Source organism: Scyliorhinus canicula, chromosome 4 (genome assembly GCF_902713615.1).
Source record: "Scyliorhinus canicula chromosome 4, sScyCan1.1, whole genome shotgun sequence".
Taxonomy (NCBI): Eukaryota; Metazoa; Chordata; class Chondrichthyes; order Carcharhiniformes; family Scyliorhinidae; genus Scyliorhinus; species Scyliorhinus canicula.
Genome location: NC_052149.1, coordinates 53,947,808 through 53,960,745, shown reverse-complemented (window position 1 = coordinate 53,960,745; position 12,938 = coordinate 53,947,808).

Genomic DNA, 12,938 nt, shown 5'->3' with positions numbered 1-12,938 from the left:
TATCCCCCTCATCATCTTATAAACCTCTATTAAGTCGCCTCTCATCCTCCTCCGCTCCAAAGAGAAAAGCCCTAGCTCCCTCAACCTTTCCTCATAAGACATATCCTGCAAACCAGCCAGCATCCTGGTAAATCTCTTTTGCACCCTTTCCAATGCTTCCACATCCTTCCTATAATGAGGTGACTAGAACTGCACACAATACTCCAAATGTGGTCTCACCAGGGTCATGAATAGTTGCAGCATAACCCCGTGGCTCTTAAACTCAAGCCCCCTGTTAATAAACGCTAACACACTAAAAGCCTTCTTCACGGCTCTATCCACTTGAGTGGCAACCTTCAGAGATCTGTGGACATGAACCCCATGATCTCTCTGTTCCTCCACATTCCTCAGAACCCTGCCATTGACCCTGTAATCCGCATTCAAATTTGTTCTACCAAAATGAATCACCTCGCACTTATCAGGGTTAAACTCCATCTGCCATTTTTTGGCCCAGCTCTGCATCCTATCAATGTCTCTTTGCAGCCTACAACAGCCCTCCACCTCATCCACTACTCCACCAATCTTGGTGTCATCAGCAAATTTACTGACCCACCCTTCAGCCCCCTCCTCCAAGTCATTAATAAAAATCACAAAAAGCAGAGGACCCAGCACTGATCCCTGTGGTACACCGCTGGTGACTGGTCACCAGTCTGAAAATTTTCCATCCACCACCACCCTCTGTCTTCTATGTGATAGCCAGTTACTTATCCAATTGGCCAAATTTCCCTCTATCCCACACTTCCTTACTTTCTTCATGAGCCGACCATGGGGAACCTTATTAAACGCCTTACTAAAATCCATAGAACTCATAGAACAGTACAGCACAGAACAGGCCCTTCTGCCCTCAATGTTGTGCCGAGCAATGATCACCCCACTCAAGTCAACATATCCACCCTATACCAGTAACCCATCAACCCCCCCCCCCCCCCCCCCATTAACCTTATTTTTTAGGACACTAAGGGCAATTTAGCATAGCCAATCCACCTAACCCGCACATCTTTGGACTGTGGGAGGAAACCGGAGCATGTAAACATGTTTACATAGATAGAATTTACAGTGCAGAAGGAGGCCATTCGGCCCATCGAGTCTGCACCGGCTCTTGGAAAGAGCATCCTACCCACGATCAACACCTCCACCCTATCCCCATAACCCAGTAACCCCACCCAACACTAAGGGCAATTTTGGACACTAAGGGCAACTTAGCATGGCCAATCCACCTAACCCGCACATCTTTGGACTGTGGGAGGAAACCGGAGTACCCGGAGGAAACCCACGCACACACGGGGAGGATGTGCAGACTCCGCACAGACAGTGACCCAAGCCGGAATCGAACCTGGGACCCTGGAGCTGTGAAGCGATTGTGCTATCCACAATGCTACCGTGCTGCTCTATGTGTGTGATGTATACGACATCAACTGCTCTACCTTCATCTACACACTTAGTTACCTCCTCAAAGAATTCAATCAAATTTGTGAGGCAAGACTTACCCTTCACGAATCCGTGTTGACTATCCCGGATTAAGCTGCATCTTTCCAAGTGGTCATAAATCCTATCTTTCAGGACCTTTTCCATTAACTTACCGACCACCGAAGTAAGACTAACTGGCCTATAATTACCAGGGTAATTTCTATTCCCTTTCTTGAACAGAGGAACGACATTCGCCACTCTCCAGTCCTCTGGCACTATCCCCGTGGACAGTGAGGACCCAAAGATCAAAGCCAAAGGCTCTGCAATCTCATCCCTTGCCTTCCAAAGAATCCTTGGATTTTTCCCATCTGGCCCAGGGGACTTGTCGACCCTCAGGTTTTTCAAAATTGCTAATACATCCTTCCTCAGAACATCTACCTCCCCCAGCCTACCCGCCTGTATCACACTCTCATCCTCAAAAACATGGCCCCTCTCCTTGGTGAACACTGAAGAAAAGTATTCATTCAACGCCTCCTATTTCTTCTGACTCCTTGCACAAGTTCCCATTACTGTCCTTGACCAGCCCTACCCTCACCCTGGTCATTCTTTTATTTCTTACATAAGAGTAAAAAGCCTTGGGGTTTTCCTTGATCCGACCCGTCAAGGACTCCTCATGCCCCTCCTAGCTCTCCTGAGCCCTTTTTTAGCTCATTCCTTGCTACCTCGTAACCCTCAAGCGACCCAACTGAACCTTGTTTTCTCATCCTTACATACTCTTCCTTTTTCCTCTTGACAACATATTCAACCTCTTTTGTGAACCATGGTTCCCTCACAAGGCCATTTCCTCCCAGCTTGACAGGGACATACCTATCAAGGACACGCAGTATTTGTTCCTTGAACAAGCTTTACTTTTCATTTGTGCCTTTCCCGGACAGTTTCTGTTCCCATCTTATGCTTCCTAATTCTTGCCTAATCGCATCATAATTACCCCTCCCCCAATTATAAACCTTGCCCTGCCCTATGGCCCTATCCCTCTCCATTGCAATAGTGAAAGACACCGAATTGTGGTCACTATCTCCAAAGGGCTCTCCCACAAACAAATCTAACACTTGGCCCGGTTCATTACCCAGTACCAAATCTAATGTGGCCCCCCCTTTTGTCAGCCTATCCACATATTGTGTCAGGAAACCCTCCTGCACACACTGTACAAAAACTGCCCCATCCAAACTGTTCGACCTATAGAGGTTCCAATCAATATTTGGAAAGTTAAAATCACCCATGACAACTACCCTGAGACCTCCACACCTATCCATAGCCTCTTTTGCAATTTCTTCCTCCACATCTCTATTATTATTGTGCGGCCTATAGAAAACTCCTAACAACGTGACCACTCCTTTCCTATTTCTAACTTCGGCCCATATTACCTCAGTAGGCAGATCCCCTTCGAACTGCCTTTCTGCAGCCGTTAAACAATCCTTGATTAACAATACTACTCCTCCACCTCTTTTACCACCTTCCCTACTCGTACTGAAACATCTATACCACGGAACTTCCAACAACCATTCCTGTCCCTGTTCTAACCATGTCTCCGTAATGGCCACAACATTGTAGCCCCAAGTACCAATCCACGCTCCAAGTTCACCTACCTTATTCCGGATGCTCCTTGCATTGAAGTAGACACACTTCAACCCACCTTTCTGTCTACCGATACACTCCTGCGACCTTGATATCCTCCTCAGTACCTCACTACTCTCAACACTGACTTCTGGACTACAGCCCGTTTTTCCAGCCCCCTGACAAATTAGTTTAAACCCCCCTGAAGAGCCGCAGCAAATTTCCCTCCCAGGATATTGGTGCCCCTCTGGTTCAGGTGCAAATCATCCTGTCTGTACAGGTCCCACCTTCCCCAGAATGTGCTCCAATTATCCACGTACCTGAAACCCTCCCTCCTACACCATCCCTGCAGCCAATGTTTATCTGCACTCTCTCCCTGTTCCTCACCTCACTAGCACGTGGCACCGGCAACAAACCAGAGATGACAACATGGTTTGTCCTGGCTCTCAGCTTCCACCCTAGCTCCCTAAATTCCTGTTTTAAATCCCTGTCCCTTCTCTTACCTATGTCATTGGTACCGATGTGTACCACGACTTGTGACTGTTCCCCCTTCCCCTTAAGGATTCTGAAAACACGGTCCGAGATGTCACGGACCCTGGCACCCGGGAGGCAACATACCATCCTTGATTCTCTTTCGCTGCCACAGAACCGTCTATCTGTCCCTCTAACTATTGAGTCCCCAATAACTATTGCTCTCCTGCTTTCCCTCCTTCCCTTCTGAGCCACAGGGACGGATACAGTGCTGGAGATCCGTTCACCGTGGCTTACCCCTGGTAGGTCGTCCGCCTCAACAGTGTCCAAAACGGTATACTTGTTACTGAGGGGAACAACCACAGAGGATCCCTGCACTGACTGCTTCCTCCCAGCCCCTCTCACCATTACCCATCTATCTTGATTCTTCGGAGTAACTACATCCCTGAAGCTACTATCTATGACCACCTCTGCTTCCCGAATGATCCTAAGTTCATCCAGCTCCAGTTCCCTAATGCGGTTTATGAGGAGCTGGAGATGGGTGCACTTCCCACAGGTGAAATCAGCAGGAGCACTGACGGCGTCCCTCACTTCAAACATTCTGCAGGAGGAACATTGCACAGCCTTCCCTGCCATCTCCCTCGAGATTAAAAAAAAGAAGAAAGAAAGAGCTTACCTGTTATTCGCTCTACACCTTAGGTTAAAGGAGGCGGAAGGGTGGGGACACTACAAGTGTAGTGTCTAGGGTTTAGGAACTACCCAACTTAAATACAGGTAAAAAATAAAACACTTAACCAGCAACCACTGCGCCCCACACAAGAACAGCAATCAGCTGTGTGGGCCTGCGCAAACAATTTAAATCTTTTACTACTTACCAGCAGTCACTGTGTCCTCACTCCGACCAGATTCAGCTGGAAACTCCCAACAGTAAGTTTTTTAAAAGTTTACTCCCCTTCTCAGCAAGCACTCACTCAGCAACCATTGCACCCTGCACGATAACACCTCAGGGAAAAGAAAAACTACTTACCAGTCACCAGCCAATCACTTACCTGCAGGCTGTGATGTCACGGTTCAACTTCTTTCTACTTCTACCTGCCCTCAAGTCTCCCTCTTTATCTTTACTCAGCTGGGATCCTTACAGTGATTGTTTTTTTTTGGTTAGAGGAGGAGGCAGGGAGGGAAACACTGAAGACAATAGTTTCATTGTAATCAGGCTTTTAATTCCAGATTTTCATTGAATTCAAATTTCACCATCTGCAGTGGCAGGATATGAACGTGGGTCCCCAGAGCATTATTTTGGGTCTCTGGTTTACTAGTGCAGTGGCAATACCACTATGCCACCACTTCCCTGAAGGAAGCGCCGCATCAATCCAAGTGGATACCACCAGCACCTATTCTTCAAGGCGCTACTAGACCATGAGTGCAGCCGGTGACTCTGGATCACAAGGGATTCCCTGCGCCACCTCTGCTCGATGGTGGCACACCGGGCATTCTGGGGTATGGAAGAGACACCTGCTCCCAGGTGACAGTCACCCAAAAGTCTGGAGCAGCATGTAGTGGAGCGGCTGCATGTGGAGGATTCTCGCCTGGGATCATGATTTTGTTCTGTTTCTGCTGGGAACGTGCACCCAAAACACACAAGCATACTTGCTTAAGCCCGCCACAGCAAGGAGATACAGAAAAGGTGTCAAACCAGACACCAAAAAAAGAAAGAAACAAATTTAAAATCGGAGACCTCAAGGCCATCGAAAGAAAACAAAATGGCGGCAGAGATGGTCACAGTGCCAGGGGCCACCCCACTAACTGGAGATTTTGGCAGCTGAGTTACAGAAGCTGCACCAGGAGGTATCGGAGGACCACAAGAACACGATCAAGGCGCGATTTCTTCGATCCGCGAGGCCCTGACCAAGGTAGACGAGGTAGTGAAGCAGCAGGTGAGGAACTGCAGGAGATAGGGGCTGCTCTGTTGAGGCAGAATGATCAGATTACTTGCTTGGAAGTAGAATTGGAGAAGATGGCTGTTAAATTACCCTTGGTGGTGATATGTTGTGTTATTTGTCTTTTGTTCCAGATTGGTCAGTCAAGTTGATGACAAAGAATCCACCAATCATCAGATTGAAATAAAACGAATTTATTGAATCATGATTAATTAAACGAAGTTTGCAATGCTACTGAGCGATAGTTAATAATAAAGTAATATTGAATCTGTCCAGCAGTAATCATTAATTTTATAGTCACTAATAATATCCTCATGTTAACTCTCTAATCTAATACTCTCCTAGTGCTGTTCTCAGGTTGTCCCCTTCACTGACATTACCCATCATTCCCTGAGGTCTGATTTATATATATTTATATACAGAGAAATGGTGGTGCCTTCTAGTGTTTAAATTACACAGAGATGCAATAATTAACCCTTCACTAGCTTGCCTATATACATATCATTACATCCCCCCTTTTTTAACATTTCTTTTCTATTTACAAAGGAAAAAATGTATCATATTGGTACAATACATGATATGTATATGACTTTGGCATGTAGTCAAAAATCAGTAACGAAAAAGTTCAACAGGTACGATTCACAAATTGAGTCTGTCCGGCTTCCTTCTTTTCCTGGTTGACCTTCTTAACCACAAAGAGGAGACTCAGAAGTTTTTACTGCCATCTGTGAATCTTCATAAACTTTGGAAGTTGTTATTGTACCTTTGAAAATACTTTCATGGAGTTGTAGATGTGGAAAGATGTTATTATGTTGTTTGAGTTTCAATAGTGCTCATCAATTATGTTGAACAATTGATTCTTCATTGATTGAATGATATAGGAGCGTGGTGCTGCTTGTCAAATAACTTTTGGAGGAGCAGACTAACCTTCATCAGGTATTTTGATACTGACTGTGACACCTGGAATCAGTGTGTCCAGTGTATTTGCATGTTGATCATAATATAATACAGTCGTTGTTTATCTCGTTGATGTTGCATTTTTTGTATTATGGGTCGATGATCTGGATCAGGTAGTGTAATGGACAGTAGAGTAGTCCTTAACTCACGGTTCATCAACAATTGCATTGGTGATAAACCCATGGCAAGCGGAGTTGTTCTATAGTTGAGCAAAACACAAGATTCATGTCTGCATGAGAATCTAAAGCTTTATAAAGAAGTTGTTTCATGATATGAACCCCTTCTCAACTTTACCATTCGATTGAGGGTAGTGTGGACTTGGTGATGTGAGTGAAGTTGTATTCTCGAGAGAGTTCAGCCAATTCATGACTATAAAAGCACGGCCTGTTATCAGACATGACAGTGGTTGGAATACCATGTATGGTAAAAGTTTCCTTTGTCACTTTTATAACAGATCTGGATGTGAGATCTGACAACTTTATGACTTCTGGATAATTCGAAAAGTAGTCTATGATTAACACATAATCACGACCATGGCAATGAAACAAATCAATTCCTACTTTCGACCATGGAGATGTCTCCAATGCATGCTGTTGAAGTTTTTCCTTGCATTGAGCTGGTTGAAATTTCTGACATGTTTTGCATCCAAGTATCATATCAATGATGTCTCAGTTGATACCTGGCCAATACACAGCTTGTCTTGTTCTTCTCTTGCATTTTTCAATGGCAAGGTGACCTTCATGTATCTGGTTAAGAATCACGGGTCAGAGAGACAAAGATATTACTATCCGATCAAGTCGAAGTAACAATCCATCCACAACTAAGTCTGCTTGAATATTCCTGAACTTGGAACAATGCCTTTTGGCCAACCATTGTTGAGATGGTCTATGAATCTTTGAAGCATTGAATCCTTCTTGATCTCTTCACGGATGATGTTCAGTTTCACATCTGAAGCAGGAAGAGTTTCAGCTCAAAGCTGCACTTGGGCTTCTATGTGCTGTATAAATTCATGAGGTTCTTCTTCAGAATTAATTGAATGTGATAAAGCATAAGCAATTATCAAGTCCTTGCCTGGAAAATAGTTAAGGTTGAAGTTGTATCTACGAAGCTTCATCAAGATCCATTGTAATCTTGGTGTCATATCATTTAGATCCTTTTGTATGATATGGACAAGTGGTCTGTGGTCAGTTTCAACAGTAAAGGTAGGAAGACCATAAATATAACCATGAAACTTTAAAACACCTGTCAGTAAACCCAAGCATTCCTTCTCTATTCGCGTTTACCATTGTTCAGTCCGTGCCATTGCTCTCGAAGCATAGGCAACTGGTAACTATAATGAATTGTCATCCTTCTGTAGCAGAACTGCTCCTATTCCGTTCTGACGGCCATCAGTTGAGATTTTTGTTTTTTAGTCTGGGTCAAAAAACGAATAAAGAGATGCAGTCATCAGTTGAGACTTTAAATCGAGCCATTCCTTTTGATGATTGTCACTCCAATCAAACGTGGTAGACTTCTTGATGATATTTCTGAGAACAGTAGTTCTGAACGAGAGGTTGGGAATAAACTTTCCTAGAAAATTCACAACACCTAAAAATCTTAAAACCGCCTTTCTGTCCTCTGGGACTTTCATTTGTTGTACGGCAGCAGTCTTGTCATTGTCAGGTCACACATCACGTTCTGAAATCTGGGGCGGGATTCTCCGACCTCCGCCATGTCCTGAATTCTCCACCACCAGAGATTCGGCGGGGGCGGGAATCGTGCCGCGCCGGTCACCCCCCCCCCCTCCCCCAGCGATTCTCTGGCCCGCGATGGGCCGAAGTCCCGTCGCTGTCAACCCTCTCCCGCCGGCATGGATCAAACCACCTACCTTACCGGTGGGAGCAGGCGGCGCGGGCGGGCTCCGGAGTCCTGTTGGGGGGGGGGGGTGGCCCCACGGTGGCCTGGCCCGCAATCACGGCCCATCGATCAGCGGGCGGGTCTGTGCCGTGGGGGCACTCTTTTCCTTCCGCCTTCGCCATGGTCTTCACCATGGCGGAGGCAGAAGTGACCCCCTCCCCTGCGCTTGTGCAGGGATGATGTCAGCAGCCGCTGACGCTCTGGCGCATGCGCGGACTTACGCCGGCCGGCGAAGTCCATTCGGCCCTAACTGGCGTGGCGCCAATGGTCGTCCACGCCAGCCGGCGGAGCGCCAACCACTCCAGCGCGAGCCTAGCCCCTCAAGGTGAGGGCCTGGCCCCTAAAGGTGCGGAGACTTACGCAGCTTTGGGACGGGCCGCGCCGGAGTGGTTCACGCCACTTCATCACGCCGGGACCCCCCACCCCGCCGGATAGGGGAGAATCCCGGCCCTGGTCTCCAAGGAACTTCAGAGTCGAAATAGCAAAACTACATTTTGTTCTATTCATTTTCAAACTAAATTTATGTACTCTTTGAAATACTTGTAATAATTTTGAATTGTGTTCTTCTCTTGTAGAGGACCACACAATTATATCATCCACAAATACAGTATATCTTCAATACCTTCAGTCATCTGTTCCATCACATGATGAAAAATCTCTGATGCTGAGATAATCCTAAATGGCATCCTGTTAAAACGGTACCTACCAAAAAGCATGTTGAAAGTATATAACTTTCTACTGGATTCATCTAACTGTATTTGCCAAAATCCTTTGGAGACATCCAGTTTGGAAAATGTTTTGGCATTAGCCATTTCGCTCGTGATTTCTTCTCTCTTGGGTATAGGATAGTGCTCTCTCTTAATATTCTTATGAAGATCTTTAGGATCGATGCATATCCTCAGATCACCAGAAGATTTCTTTACACAAACCATGGAACTGACCCAGTAAGTCGGTTCTATAATTCTTGATATAATGCCTTGACTTTGTAATCTTGCAAGTTCAAGTTTCAATCTCTCTCGAAGTGGTGCAGGAACTCTTCTCAGCGGGTGTACCACACGTTTGCCGTCCAGTTGTAACTGAATTTTGTATCGGTAGGAAAGAGTACCCATGCCTTCAAAGACATCCGGAAAACAACCCAGAATCCCTTGAATGTCGTCTTGAATCGGTGGTTAAGATGAACTCGCACCATAAATCCTCTGAATTAGGTGTAGATCCTTGCAGGCTTGTGCACCTAAGAATTAAGATTTGTTTGAATAAACAATCTCAAATCTTAGAGATACCGCTGTGTCATTATTGGTAACTAACAAGTAGCAAGATCCTATTGAGTGATGACATTGCCATTGTGTCACGCAATTGACAAGTCAATTTATTAATTTTCAGAGTTTGCTTCAGCTTTGAGAAGTCAAGCGTATTGAGCAAATTTTCAGAAGCGCTAGTATCAAGCTTAAAACTGATTGGAGAATTATTAACTGTGTTCCGTTCTGTATCTGTGTTGATAGAGTAAACTATCTTGAGAGGAGATGTGACTTCTGTGGTTCCATCATACTTCTCAATGATGCCTACGAAGAATGAGTCTTCCAAAGAATAAACATCTAAATCATTGAAAAAATTTTCTTGGAAACCCTCGTTCTTTGTAACCACACTTCTAACATTCATTTGTTTTGAATTTAAATTGGAAGATTTAAATTTGTGAGTGGACCTGCACTGACCTGCAAAGTGGTTGTGTTTGCCAAATTGTGAGCTTATCTTTCCTCGAGCAGGACATTTTTTTTGAGAGTGGTGTTTCACACCTTCCACACATCATTATGTACACATCATCACGCACAAAACTTCTTTGAGCATGCGCAGATCAGTTTTAGTCTGATGCCGTCGGGGAAGGTGGCAGGGCCGAATGGGTTTCTTGTGGAATATTATAAACAAATTCAAGGATAAGCTGGCACCACTGATGGTGGGAATGTTTGAAGAGGCGATAGGGAAGGGGGCTGTTACCACAAACCTTGGGGCAGGCTTTGAATTCACTGTTGATAAAAAAAGATAAGGATCTGATGGAGTGTGGGTCGTTTAGGCCCATATCACTTCTGAAAATGGACGCAAAAGTATTTGAGAAAGTACTGGCGGGTAGGCTGGAGGGGTGCCTCCCGAAGGTGATAGGTGAAGATCAGACGGGGTTCGTGAAAGGGAGGCAGCTCTTTTCAAAGGTTAGAAGGGTATTGAACGTTGTTACGGCACCGGCAGAGGGGAAGGAAACAGAGGTGGCTGTGGCATTGGAAGCTGAGAAGGAAGTCTACTGGGTAGAATGGGGGTACTTGATGGTAGCTCTGGAGCAGTTTGGGATTGAGTAAAGCTATTATATAAGGAGCCGAAGGCGAATGTCCGCACAAAGAACATCAGCTCGAGATACTTTTGTCTCCACTTTGGGACTAGGCAGGGCTGTCTGATGTCCCCCCTGCTGTTTGCTCTCGCGATTGTGCCATTGACCATTGCATTAAGAAGTTTGGGGATATGGAAAGGAATAGTGGGGGGGAAGGGGATAGAGCATAGAGTGTCCTTCTATGCCGACGACTTACTGTTAAATGTGTTGAAACCGAGTGTGTCGATAGGGGGAATATTGGAACTGCTTCGAGTGTTTGGGTCTTTCTCGGGGTACAAACTAAATCTCGACAAGAACACAAGAACATAGAACATAGAACAGTACAGCACAGAACAGGCCCTTCAGCCCTCAATGTTGTGCCGAGCCATGATCACCCTACTCAAACCCACGTATCCACCCTATACCCATAACCCCCCCCCCCCTAACCTTACTTTTATTAGGACACTACGGGCAATTTAGCATGGCCAATCCACCTAACCTGCACATCTTTGGACTGTGGGAGGAAACCGGAGCACTCGGAGGAAACCCACGCACACAGGGGGAGGAGGTGCAGACTCCACACAGACAGTGACCCAGCCGGGAATCGAACCTGGGACCCTGGAGCTGTGAGTATTTATGCTAACCTCCATGCTACCCTGCTGCATGAGTATTTTGAGTATTCACACTCTGTGAAGAGTGAGTATTTTGTGGTGTCTCGGTCGGGGGTGGGGGCAGGGGTGTGGGGTGCTGCCATTCCATAGGGCAGGGACTCACTTTAGGTACCTGGGGGTGCAGGTTGCCTGGGAGTGGGGGAAGGGGGGGGGGGGGGGGTCTCCGCAGGTACAACATTTATAGTTTGATGAGGAGAGTGAAAGCTGATCTGGCAAGGTGGGATGGTCTCCCTCTGTCACTGGCGGGTTGGGTACAGGCGGTTAAAATGAACATGTTGCCGCGATTTTTGTTTATTTTTCAATGCCTGCCGATTTTCCTGCCAAAGGCTTTTTTCAGAGAGATTTAGGGAAGGATCACGTCGTTCATATGGGGAGGGAAGGTGGCCAGAATTAGAAAGGTGCTACTACAGAGGGGAAGGCAGGAAGGGGATTTGGGTCTTCAGAACCTGATATATTACTACTGGGTGGCGAATGTCGAGAAGGTGTGGAGCTGGGTTAGAGGGGTTGATTCCCAGTGGGTCAGAATGGAGGAGAGTTTGTGCAGGGGGTCGGGATTGAAAGCACTAGCAACGGCGCCGCTCCCGATCGCCCTGGGGAAGTACTCAGGGAGTCCGGTAATAATAGCTTCATTGAAAATCTGGAGGCAGTTTCGCCAACACTTCGGGTTGGGGGCAGGGTCAAGGGAACCACAGATTTGAGCCAGGGAGGTGGGATGGAAATTTTCATAATGGGAGGAAAAGGGGATTAAGACGCTAAAAGATTTGTTTCTTAGGGATCGGTTTGCAGGGCTGAAGGAGCTGGAAGCGAAGTATGAGCTGGAGCGGGTGGCAATGTTGAGATGAAATAAAATTAAATGGAATGAAAATCGCTTAATTTCACGAGTAGGCTTCAATGAAGTTACTGTGAAAAGCCCCTAGTCGCCACATTCCGGCGCATGTCCGGGGAGGCTGGTATGGGAATCGAATCGTGCTGCTGGCCTGCTTGGTCTGCTTTAAAAGCCAGCGATTTAGCTCAGTGAGCTAAACCAGCCCCTACATGCACGTTCGAGATTTTGCCAGAAAGGAGATATAGAGCTTCCTGGTGGAGCCGGCATCCACATTGCTGGAGGAGGTGCTGAAGACAGGGGGACTGGAGAAGGGGGTAGTGTCAGCAGTTTACGGACATATTTTGGAAGAGGCGAAGGCACCACTGGAAGGGATCAAAGCAAAGTGGGAGGAAGAGTTGGGAGAAGATATGGAGGAGGGGTCTGGTGTGAGGTGCCCCAGAGAGTGAATGCCTCCAACTTGTGCGCGAGGTGGGGGCTGATACAGCTGAAGGTGGTATACAGAGCACACCTTATGAGGGCGAGGATGAGCCGATTCTTTGAAGGAGTAGAAGATGTGTGTGAACATTGTGGGGGGGCCCTGTTAATCGCATTCATATGTTTTGGTCCTGTCCAAAACTAGAGGATTACTGGAAGGAGGTTTTTGGGGTAATTTCTAAAGTGGTGCATGTGAAACTGGACCCGGGTCCTCGGGAGGCCATATTCGGGGTGTCGGACCAGCCAGGGTTGGAAACGGTGCGGAGGCAGATGTTGTAGCCTTCGCCTTGTTGATC